Source organism: Lutra lutra, chromosome 17 (genome assembly GCF_902655055.1).
Source record: "Lutra lutra chromosome 17, mLutLut1.2, whole genome shotgun sequence".
Classification (NCBI taxonomy): domain Eukaryota; kingdom Metazoa; phylum Chordata; class Mammalia; order Carnivora; family Mustelidae; genus Lutra; species Lutra lutra.
The window spans coordinates 48614113-48627338 of record NC_062294.1 but is presented as its reverse complement, the minus strand read 5'-3'; the positions used below and the strand labels follow the sequence as shown (position 1 = coordinate 48627338).

Sequence of the window (13226 nt, the reverse complement as noted above, 5' to 3'; positions counted from 1 at the left end):
GTTCTAAAATTAGCCAGAGTTCAGTTTTATAAAATAACCTTTAAAATGTTTAAAACGTCAATATCTATTCTTGTGTATTTTTTGTTCAAAAGTTATAGCCACAGTTTGCATACTCTCATGTAACCAATATTTTCCATTTCTTAATATCTTTTGCATATCCTTCCAGATTGGGCAGAGTAATTCTACATTATAATTTTAATGACTCCTTAGTTATTTTATATATTATCAAATTTAATTTACCTATATTTTTTTCTTATCTTTAAGCCACAAATAGCTTTCATATTAGTCAGCACAAACTAACAATTCCTCAAAAAATAAACACTGAGATTGATTTCAGTTTTTCAGTACTAACAAATATGGCTTCAGTAAGCATCGTTGTAACCACATCTTTTTCCTTCGAGTCAGAATTTTTGTGGGTTATATTCTTATCTATAAAAACGCTGGATGGGGTGCCTGGGTGGAAGTTGGTTAAGCGCTGGACCCTTGACTTCAGCTCAGGTGGTGATCTCCATGGGTGGAATCCAGCCCCAACTTCCCCTCCTGCTCAGCAGGGAGTCAGCTTGTTATTCTCTCTCACCCTCTTCCTCTGCCCCTTCCACTCGTGCTCTCTCTCTCTCAAAGAAATAAATAAATCTTTAAAAAAAATATTTGTTGTTAGGGGTTTGCTTTCAGACATTGTGATAGCTACTACTCAATTGTACAAAGGCCATAGTCATTCCCAACAGCTATCTATGAGAGTTCTCATTTTCCCATATTCTGAACAATATTGCATACTGTTTGTCTTTGAAATCTTACAAGTGTAAACGTGGTATATGTCATTTGTTTCTTTTACCAATTTATTGCTTCAGCCTCGAATGCATGCTTCAAGATACGCTCTGTGATAAACAAAGTAATTACGGTATTTCTCCTTCAAAGTGAGCACAACAGTACACTTTACTAGAAGAGGGCGCTAGAGGGACATTTAGGAATAAGAGGTTGCACTTTGAGAACTCCCCCACCCCCAATCAATAAAAACAATAAATCAAGCACACAAAAACAATGATTTGTAGTCACTGTCAATTCCCACAATGTAAACAGTCCCATTATGGTCGATTTCTAGCTACCAAAATGGTATCACTGAAGATAGAACTGGAAAGGGATGTGCAGTAGCACATAATGATAGAGGATTTCCGCCATACAGACACTGTAGACTTAATCTCAAGCACATACATAATAAAATAATAAGAAAGTGATGCGTTTGACTGTTATCTTAGTTTTTAATATATTTATTTACATTTACATATTTTTAAAATAACCGTTATGTTTAACACAAGTTTCAAATTTTCTGAGAATCTGCCAGTAGGAACTAGGTCCTGCACGCCACTGCATCTACCTACCACTACTCAATCGTCTGATGCACACAGGCACTTAGGCGCGTACACACACACACACACACACACACACACACACACAGTCTTTGGTGTTTGTTCCCAGCACTGCTTCAACACCTGGGACACCTCAGCGGCCACCACAGACAACACCCCACCTTACCAACATTAGTTCTGGACGCATACCCAAGGACCCCAGGCCGCAGTACTCTACGGTGCAAGGCTGGTGCAATCCTACGCCTGCGCACTAGGAGGCCGACTACAACTACCAGAAACTCCCGAGGCGGGGTCGTCCAATGTCCGTAGTCTCTGGGTTTTCTGGGCACTGGACTACTTTTCCCATAAGTCACTGGGCCCGAAAAACCATGAATCTCTGAGGTCTTCCAGAGCATCCTCAGGGTTCTTGGGTTCCATGTGTGAGCAGAAATGGAATGAGAAGCAAGGCTTCTCAATGAGAAGAAATCGACTGAGGCACAGAGGGCTTTAGGAACTCTGACCCCGGCCGACGGTGGGGGTAGAAGGAAAGAGGTTCTGGAGGTGAACACGAGCAGCTTGGGGAGGTGATGGTGTGACAGACTCGAGGGAGAGGGTGTCTCTCTGGCCGTACTTGATGGAGCAACAGGCATGGGACAGGGCGGGGGTGTGTTTCCATGACTGAGGCACAGACATGATGTAGGGGTTCTGTGTGAACATTGTGCACGTGATAGACTCAAGAGACTGTCTCGCTTCATACGCATGACTGCACACGGCAGTGCAAAGATGTCCTATGACAGAGTGGTGTGTGTGTCTTCAAATCATTTAGCCATTTAGCTTTTCAAAAATGGTGCTCAGGGGTGGGGGGCAATAGCCCACAGAGAGGGAAAAGGTGAGTGACATTGGAAAAAGACTGCTTGCCTACTCCAGGACTTTTATTTAGGAGTGAAGCAAAATGATATCTGTCATTTTCTTTTAATGGTTCATTAGCGATAGATAGATACATACATAGATACATAAATAGGTAGAAAAAACAACCACAAAGTGTTCACCTCCATCTATCCATACCCTTGTTACTGCCCTTCCACACAGACAAGTTAGCCTTGTGACTTTCTCTGGCCAATGGGACAAGTTAGCAAACATAATTTGAGCAGAGGCATGAAAAGCACACATTTTTTGGAAGTTGCCATTTCTTGCTGCCCTTTGGAAACTTGCCACTCCCATATGAAAGAAGTCCTGTCTAGCCTGCAGGAGGATGAGAGGCAATGTGGAGGAGAACTGAGACCTGGATGACAGCCAGCAAACCACCAGTCTTGTGAGTGAGACCATCTTAGATCATCCAGCCACAATCCAATCCACCAGCTGACCAAAGACACATGATAGATCCTAAGAGAGATGGGTCAAGTCAAGCTATCCCAGAAGATAAAATGCTCGTTGTTTTAAGCCACTAAGTTCTGTTTGCAATTTGTTATACATCAAAAGCTAACAGATATAGAAACACAGATAAACAAATTTTATAAATGTTAATAATTTTGATCTAGATGGTAGATATATAAATAACCATCGAACCAATATCTCAAAATGTTTGCACCTTTAAATTTTTTCACAGTAAAATTTAGGAAAATAACCTTTATTTCTTTGATATCATGATTCATGGTATCAAGGCACTGATTAATAATAAGAAAACATACAAAAGTAAAAAATCTCACTGGACTAGGTAAATAAATAATAAAACTAGTATATAAATCACTTACAAATCAAGTATGAAAGGTAAAAGACAAAAGTAGCACAATTAATTTAAAATACAATAATTAGTGAAGGAGTACATAAAAAATTGTAAAATGTCATCAAAAACAAAATGTTGGGGTGTGAAGTAAAAATATAAAGCTTCAGAATGTGTTCAAAATTAAGTCACTATCAACTTAAAAGAGAATGCTATATACATAAGATGTTATATGTGGACCTCATGGTAACCACAAAGGAAAATCATAGTAAATATGCAAATGAAAAAGAGGAAGGAATGTAAACATAATACTAAAAAAAATTGGGGTGCCTGGATAGCTCAGAGGGTTAAGTCTGCCCTCGGCTCAGGTCATGATCTCAGGGTCCTGGGATTGAGCCCCGCATCACGCTCTCTGCTCGGCAGGGAGCCTGCTTCCCCGTCTCTTTCTGCCTGCCTGCTTGTGATCTCTCTCTCTCCCCCTCTGTCAAATAAATAAATAAAGTCTTAAAAAAAAAACCACTAAAGAAAACAATCAAACCAAAGGAAAATAGAGAAAAAGAAGAAAGGAACAGAGGGAAACTACAAAAACAGCAAGAAAACAATTAACAAAATGGCAGTAAGTACATATCTATCAATAATTATCTTAAGTGTAAATGGATAAAATTATCCAATTAAAAAAACACCGAGTGGCTGAATGGATTTAACCAAGGGCACCTGGGTGGCTCAGTGGGTTAAACCTCTGCCTTTGGCTCAGGTCATGGTCTCAGGGTCCTGGGATCGAGCCCTGCATCGGGCTCTCTGCTCAGCAGGGAGCCTGCTTCCCTTCCTCTCTCTCTCTCTCTCTCTTCCTGCCTTTCTGCCTACTTGTGATCTCTGTCTGTCAAATAAATAAAAATTTTTAAAAATATTTAAAAAAAATTAGATAGACTCTGTGTGTGTGTGTGTGTGTGTGTGTGTGTGTGTGTGTGTGTGTAACATTTCATCCCAAAACAGAAGAATACACATTCTTCTCAAATCCAATGGAATATTCTTCAGGATAGATCACATATTAGGGCACAAAACAAGTCTCAATAAATTTAAGAAGATGGAAATCATATCAAACATCTTTTCTGACCACAATGGTATGAACTTATCTTATTTTTTGAAGTAAGCTCTATGCCCATTATGGGGCTCAAACTCATAACCCTGAGATCAAGAGTTGCATGCTCTACTGACTGAGCCAGCCAGGCATCCCTGATCACAGTGGTATGAAACCAGAAGTCAACTTAAAGAAGAAAACTGGAAAAAATAAAAACACATGGAGACTAAACAACTTGCTATTAGACAACCAATGTATCAACCAAGAAATCAAAGAGCAAATTTTTTTTTTTAAGATTTTTATTATGGGGCACCTGGGTGGCTCCATTGGTTAAGTGTCGGACTTTGGCTCAGGTTATGACCCGAGGGTCCTGAGATCGAGTCCTACGTTGGGCTTCCTGCTCAAGTGGAGAATCTTCTTCTCCCCCTCCTCCTACTCATGCTCTCTCCCCCTCTCTCTTGCTCTTATTCATTTGAGAGAGGGAGAACACAGAGGAAGAATGAGAAGGAGAAGCAGACTCCCCACTGAAAAGAGAGCCAGATGTCAGACTTGATCCCAGGATCCTGAGATCATGACCTGAGCCAAAGGCAGACACTTAACTGACTGAGCTACCCTCAAAGAAGAAATTAAAACTTTTTTGAGACAAATGAAAATGGAAACAATTTTCCATTTTTTGTGTGTGATGAAGCAAAAGCAGTTTTAAGAGGGAAGTTCATAATTAAATATAGGTCAACCTCAAGAAACAAGAAAAATCTCAAAAAAGCAATCTAAACCTACACCTAAAGGAACTGAGTAAAAATGAAAAAACAAAGCCCAGGGTTAGTAGAAGGAAGGAAATAACAGATCAGAGTAGAAATAAGTGGAATAGGAACTTAAAAAAAGAAAAGAAAAGATCAATGAAACTAAGAGCTGGTTTTTGAAAAGATAAACAAAAGCAACAAACCATTAGCAGATTCATCAAGGGAAAAAAAAGCCTAAGTAAAATCAGAAATGAAAGAGGAGGAATTACAACCAATACCACAGAAATATAAAGGGTCATAAGAAAATGCTATGAACAATTATAGATTAGACAACCTAGAAAAATGGATAAATTCCTAGAAACATACAATCTTTCAAGAATCATGGGGTACCTGGGTGGCTCAGCTGGTTGAGCAACAGCCTTCAGCTCAGGTCATGATCCCGGGGTCCCAGGATTGAGTCGCGCATCAGCCTCCCTGCTCAGTGGGAGTCTGCTTCTCTCTCTGACCACCCCCTCATGCTTTCTGTCTCTCTGTCTCTCTCTCTCTCTCTCTCACTCTCTCTCAAATAAAATCTTAAAAAAAAAGACTGAATCATGAAGAAGTAGAAAATATGAATAGACAAGGGGCACCTGGTTGGCCCAGTTGGTTAAGGACCTGCCTTCTGCTCATACCATGATCTCAGGGTCCTGAGATTGAGTCCCATATAAGGCTCCTTCCTCAGCAGGGAGCCTGCTTCTCCTCTTCCCCACTTATGCTCCTTCTCACTATCTCTGTCACTATCTCTGTCTCTCTCAAATAAATAAATAAAATATTTTTTAAGGAAGGGGGTGCCTGGGTGGCTCAGTGGGTTAAGCCTCTGCCTTCAGCTCAGGTCATGATCTCAGGGTCCTGGGATTGAGCCACACATCAGGCTCTCTGCTCAGAGGGGAGCCCACTTCCTCCTCTCTCTCTGCCTGCCTCTCTGCCTACTTGTGATTTCTGTCTGTCAAATAAATAAATAAAATCTTTTAAAAACAGAAAAAAAAAGAAAGGAAAGAAAGAAAATCTGAATAGACCAATTACCAGTAGTGAAAATGAATCAGTAATTTTTAAAAAATTCCCAACAAACAAAAGTCCATGTCCAAATGGCTTCAAAGATGAATTCTACTAAATATCTAAAGAAAACTTAATACCCACCCTTCTCAAGTTATTCCAAAAAACTGAAGATGAAACACTTCCGACCTCACTTTACAAAGCCAGCATTACCCTGATACTAAAAACAAAGACACACCAAAAAAAAACCCCACCAATATCCCTGATGAACATAAATGTAAAAATTCTCAACAAAATATTAGCAACCTGAATTCAACAATGTATTAAAAGGATCAAGCACCATGGCCAAGTGGGATTTATTCTAGGAATGCAAGAATGGTTTAACATCCACAAATCAATTGATCTGATACACCATGTTAACAAAATGAAAGATAAAAAATCATATGAACATCTCAATAGATACAGGAAAAACATGTGACAAAATTCAACATCCATTATAACAAAAATTCTCAAAAAAATGGATATAGAATGAATGTACCTCAACAGAATAAAGTTCACATATGACAAACCCACAACTAACATTATACTCAATGGTGAAGAGCTGAAAGCTTTTCCTCTAAAATCACAAACAAGACAAGGATACCCACTCTCACCACTTTTATTCAGCATAGTACTGGAAGTCCTAGCCACATCAATTAAGCAAGAAAATGACATAAAAGTCATCCAAATTGGAAGGAAGAAGTAAAACTGTCACTATTTGCAGATGACATGATACTATATATATAAAACCTAACAGACTCTATAAAAGAAAAACTTATTAGGACTAATAAATTCAGTAAACTTGTGAGATACAAAATTAGTATATATAGAAATATGCTTCATTTCCATATACTAACAATGAACTATCAAAAAAAAAGAAATTAAGAAAATAATCCCATTTACAATTGTTTCTGAAAAAAATAAATGCCTAGGAATAAATTTAACCAAGGAGATGGAAGACCTGTACTCTGAAAACTATAAGACATTGATGAAAGAAACTAAAAACAATACAAGTAAATGAAAAGATATACCATGTTCATAGATTAGAAGAATTTATATTATTAAAATGTCCATACTATTCAAAACAACCTATAGATTCAATACAATTCCTATCAAAATACCAATGGCATTTTTCACAGAAGTAGAACAAATAATCCCCAAATTTGTATGGAACCACAAAAGATCCAGAATAGCCAAAGAAATCTTGAGAAAGAACCAAGATGGAAATATCCCACTCCCTGATTTCAAACCGTACTACAAAGTTATAGTAATCAAAACAGTGTGGTGCTGACACACACACAAAGAAAGGCACATAGATTGATGGATCAAATAGAGAGTCCAGAAATAAATCCACACTTAAATGGTCAATTAATCTATGACAAATGAGGCAAGAACATACAATGCAGGAGGTGCGGGGGAATGGTTTCTTCAACAAATGGCATTGGGAAAACTGGACTGCTACATCCAAAAGAATGAAACCAGACCACTTTCTTACACCATATACCAAAATAAACTAAAAAATGTAACTTAAATGTAAGAGCTGAAATCATAAAACTCCCCGAAGAAAACATACACAGTAAGCTCTTTGACATCAGTCTAAGCAATATTTTTTTGGTTGTTTCCTCATGTCAAGGCAACAAAAGCGAAAACAAACAAGTGGGACTGCATTTAACTAAAAAGCTTTTGCACAGTGAATGAAACCATCGACAAAATGAAAAAGTAACCTACTAAATGGGAAAAGACACTTACAAATTATATATCCAAGAAGGAGTTTATATTCAAAATATATAAAGAACTCGTACAACTCAGTGCAAAAAACAAATAACCTGATTAAAAATGGGTGGAGGACCTGAACAGACAGTGTTCCAGAGAAGACATCAGATGGCCAATAGACACATCAAAAGATGTTCAACATCATTTATCATCAGGCGAATGCAAATCAAAGCCACCATAAATACCATCTTACACATGTCAGAATGGTTAGGATCAAAAAGACAAGAAATAGCTAGTATTGGTAAGGATGTGGAGAAAAGGGAACTCTCGTGCACTATTGGTAGTAACAGTAAATTCATGTAAATTTGTGCAGCCACTATGAAAAGCAATATGGGGGTGCCTGGGTGGCTCAGTGGGTTAAAGCCTCTGCCTTTGGCTCAGGTCATGATCCCAGGGTCCTGGAATCAAGCCCCGCATCAGGCTCTCTGCTCAGCAGGGAGCCTGCTTCTCTTCCTCTCTCCCTGTCTGCCTCTCTGCCTACCTGTGATTTCTGTCTGTCAAATAAATAAAATCTTTTAAAAAATTTTTAAAAACCAGAATTACTATACAATCACTGAAAAAAGAATTACCACATAACCCAACTATTCCACTTCTGGGTATTTATCCAAAGAAAACAAAAACACTAAGTTGTAAGGATATTTGTGCCCCTAAATTAATTCAGCATTATTCACAATAGCCAAGATATGGAGGCATTTAAGTGTCCACCAATGGATAAATGGATAAAGAATATATGGTATATGGAACAGAATATTACTCAACTGTAAAAAGAAAAGAAGAGAAGAGAAAAGAAAAGAAATCTTGCCATTTGTGACAACATGATGGAACTACAGGGTAGTATGGTGAAATAAATCAGACAGAAAAAGACAAATACCACGTGATTTTCCTTATATGTGGAATCTAAAAACAAAACAAACAAAAGAGAAACAAACTCGTAGAGACAGAGAACAAACTGGTGGTTGCCAAAGGGTAGGGGAGAGGAGAGAAATAGATGAAAAAGATTAAGAGGTACAAACTTTCAGTTAAAATAAGCTTCCAGTTGAAATAAACAAGTCAGAGGAATGTAATATACAGCCCAGAGAATACAGTCAATAATATTGTATTAACTTTGGTGACAGAGGGTGACTAGACCTACCATGGTGATCATTTCATAATATATAAAAATATTGAATCACTATCTTATATACCTTAAACTTGTATAATACTGTATATCAATTATAATTCAGTTAAAAACATTAAAACTAAATTATCTAAAAATAAATATAATGGGATATGTGCAAGGTCTACAGTAAATGCTATTAAAACTGAAAAATTGAAGGCATAAATAAAGGGAAAGATATATTTATGGACTGGAAGACTCTGTATTGTTAGCCCATCAATTCTCCCCCCATATGAATCTATGGATTCAACACAATTCCAATAATAATCCCAGCCAGCTGTTTAAAATATCAGTTGACAAGATAATTTGAAAGTTTATATGGAAAGGCTTAGAGTAGACCTGATGATCTTGAAGAAAAAGGAGGAACACTTAACCACTTTATTTCAAGACTTATTCTAAAGCTACTAAGTCAGTGTGGTAAAGACCTAAGGATAAACAAATGTATTGAAGGAATAAACTGTAGAGCAATGACTATGCCCTGGTAGCAACCAAACAGAACCAATATTGGCTACAGAGTTGTGTGGCGTCCTGTAGGTCCCCTGCACTGTCTGGTGAAAACTCTTTCTCGTTGCTGAGTTTTGAGGAGGCCCAGAGTGGCCGGTGAGGAGCTAAGCTGGACAGAGTTGGGGTGGGGGAGCCCTGGACTGCCTGCCTGAGAGCTGCAGGGTCTCCAAGGAGACCAGCCGAGGTGGAGTGAACATGGCCAGGAAAGTCGGGGAGAGGCAAGAGTAGACTTGCCAGATAGAACACATAAAAATCCAGGACACCAGGACACCTGGCTGGCTCAGTCAGTAGAGCATGTGACTCTTAATCTTTGGGTTGCAAGTTGGAGCCCCATGTTGGGTGTAAAGATTACTTAAAAAAAAAAAAACTCTTAAAAAATACAAGATATTAAAAAAAAAAATACAGGACAGGGCGCCTGGGTGGCTCAGTGGGTCAAAGCCTCTGCCTTAGGCTCAGGTCATGATCTGGGATCGAGCCCCACATTGGGATCTCTGCTCAGCGGGGAGCATGCTTCCCCCTCTCTCTCTGCCTGCCTCTCTGCCTACTTGTGATCTCTGTCAAATAAGTAAATAAAATCTTTAAAAAAATACATAAAATTTGCAATTCGGATAATTATTGTAAGTATGTACCATAAAATATCTGGGACATCTTTCCACTAAAAATTATCTGCTGTTTACTAGAAATTCAAACTTAAATTTGCATCCTATATTTTATCTGGCAACCTCAGGCAGGGGGCAGTGGAATGGACTCAGGAAAGAAGGGCCAGGAAATGAGAGGCAAAGGAAGAGGGGAACTGGAGAGTCAGCTTGGAGACAGTTGGAAGCTGGAGGAAAGCAAAGGAAAAGAGATGGGGGACGTAGGAAAAGTGAGGGAATCTATGATGGGAGAGAGGTTGAACGGCAGAGAAAGGGAAGGAAATGGAGATCCTTGGAAAAGGCAGAGAAGTCTGGAATATAGAAGGATATTGGCACACTCAGAAGGTTGTGTGTAGAAATGGAGGGATCCAGGGGTCCAGGGAGACTCTTCTGAGTGCTTTTGCTGGCATTCATCTGAGCTCTTCTGGTCCCTCCCCACACCACTGCAGACTGTGAGTGGGTGTATACACTGATATGGCCAAGTCCCCCCTGAAGTTCAGTCATACCTTCTCTTAACAATGAGAACCATGGTCCCACCCCTCATCCTTACCCATTCCTGGAGATCCCAGTCTCTTTAGTTCTCAGAAACCTGGAAGGTCAAAGAGGGCAGGGCTCCCACAGTGCATGCAACTCCTGCCCCTCTCCTACAGCTGAAGGGAGCAAAAGAACTCAGGGAAGAGGAAGGTGTGTCTTAAGGACACACAGTAAAGGCAGGGCAGAGCCTGGTCTCTTGTCCCATACCTAATCACCTTCCAACAACTCCTTCCACTTTGATTGCCTACCCCTGACCTCAAACATCCCTTTTGATGGTCCTAAAATTTGTTCTTTTCTAATTCCCAAGTCCTGCTGCTCATGTCTGTGGATCTCTTCCTAGAAGCTTTCTGATTGTCTTCCACTTTGAAGCAATGAACCAATAAACCAATCCTCTTCCCACACCTGCCCCCATCTGTGTGTAGCTTTCCATAGTCACCATGTACAGTTGTTTATGTTGGACACTGCACAAGAGTACTAGATGTAAGGATGTGCCATTCATATCTTTATTATCTTGAAAAAATTTGTAAATATTTGTGTATTGTATTATTCTGTTGCTGACTGCGAAGTAAATTATTTATAATATATTGCGATCATGTTCCAGCAGATGGCAGCAAAGTGTCTCGGCCTACATGGTTGGCAGCTTCCATTCTTCCACTTAACAGAGAAATCAGTTTGAAAATCTAAGGACCTTGTATGGTGACACATGTAAACTGGACTTATCGTGGTGATCATTTTGCAACATACATAAATATTGAATCATTATGTTATACCTGCAACTAATATAAGGTATGTCAATTATACCTCAAAAAAAGGATAAAAATGAATAAAAACAAATTTTTAAAAACACAAAAGAGAAAGAAAATGGGAAGAACTTATTGATTTCATATTATCTAAAATAGCCTGTACTTCAGAACAAGGATTTGCTTTTCACCTGATGTGCAAAGCATCTTAAAAAAAAAAAAAAGTCCCTTTTCTTTCACGATGGCTTTGCTGCCAGAACACAGGTGTCATGAAAACCACCACTGCATTTAAACCAAAAGGGGAAAGGAGAAGATTCATGTCAACATTGTTGTCATTGGACACCTAGATTCAGGTAAGTCTATCTCTACTGGCCATCTGATCTACAAATGTGGTGGGATCGGCAAAAGAGCTATTGAAAATTTTGAAAAGGAGGCTGGGGTGGGAAAGGGCTCCTTCAAGTATGCCTGGGTCTTGGATAAGCTGAAAGGTGAACGCAAATGCGAATTGATGTCTCCCTGTGGAAATTCGAAACCAGTAATATGTGATCATCATTCATGCCCCAGGACACAGAGACTTTATCAAAGACGTAATTACAGATCTATCTCGGGCTGACTGTGCTGTCCTGATTGTTGCTTCTGGTGATGGTGCATTTGAAGCTGGTGTCTCCAAGAATAGGCAGACCCGTGAGCATGCCCTTTTGGCTTATGCACTGGGTGTGAATCAACTAATTATTGGTGTTCACAAAATACATTCCACTGAGCCACCCTACAGCCAGAAGACATATGAAGAAATAGTTAAGGAAGTCAGCGCCTATGTTAAGAAAATTGGCTACAGCCCAACACAGTAGCCTTTGTGCCAATTTCTGATTGGAATGGTGACAACATGCAGGATCCAAGTGCTAAGTGGTTCAAGGGATGGAAAGTCACCCGCAAAGATGGCAATGCCAGTGGAACCATGCTGCTTAGAGCTCTGGATTGCATTCTGCCATCGACTTGTCCAACTGACAAGCACTGGTGTCTGCCCCTCTGGGACATCTACAATTGGCGGTATTGATACTGTCCCTGTGGGCCAAGTGGAGACTAGTATTCTTAAACCCAACACGGTGGTCACCTTTGCTCCAGTCAATGTTACAAATGCAGTCAAATGTGTTAAAATGCACCATGAAGCTTTGAATGAGGCTCTTTCTGGGAACAATGTGGGCTTCAATGTAAAAAACCTCTGTCAAAGATATTTGTCGTGGCTGGGGCGCCTGGGTGGCTCAGTGGGTTAAAGCCTCTGCCTTTGGCTCAGATCATGATCTCAGGGTCCTGAGATCAAGCCCAGAATTGGGCTCTCTGCTCGGTGGGGAGCCTGCTTCCCTTCCTCTCTCTCTGCCTGCCTCTCTGCCTACTTGTGATCGCTGTCTGCCAAATAAATAAATAAATAAAACTTTAAAAAAAAAGATATTCATCGTGGCAATGTGGCTGGTGACAGCAAAAATGACCCACCCATTGGAGGAAGCAGCCAATTTCATGGCTCAAGTGATTATCCTGAACCATCCAGGCCCATCCGTGCTGGATATGCACCTGTGCTGGATTGTCACACAATTCACACTGCTTGCAAGTTTGCTGAGCTGAAGGTGAAGATAGATTGTCATTCTGGAAAAAAAGCTGGAAAATGGTCGCAAGTTCTTGAAGTTTGGTGATGCTGCCATTGTTGATGTCGCTCCTGGCAAACCTATGCAGCTTGAGAGCTTCCCTGACTATCGTCCTCTGGGCTGTTTAACTGTTCATGACAAGGGACAGATGGTTGCTGTGGGTGTCATCACAGCTGTGGACAAGAAGGCAGCTGGAGCTGGTAAGGTCATCAAGTCTGCCCAGAAGGCTCAGAGGCTAATTATTCCCAATACTTGCCATCCCCATCTTAACCAGTGGTGGAAGATCAGCCTCTGA

General features: G+C 39.9%; 1 pseudogene; it reads left to right on the top strand.

Annotated features, from left to right (window-relative positions):
• The first annotated feature begins 9580 nt into the window (after nucleotides 1–9580).
• LOC125088556 (elongation factor 1-alpha 1-like) lies at nucleotides 9581–13226 on the top strand (annotated as a pseudogene).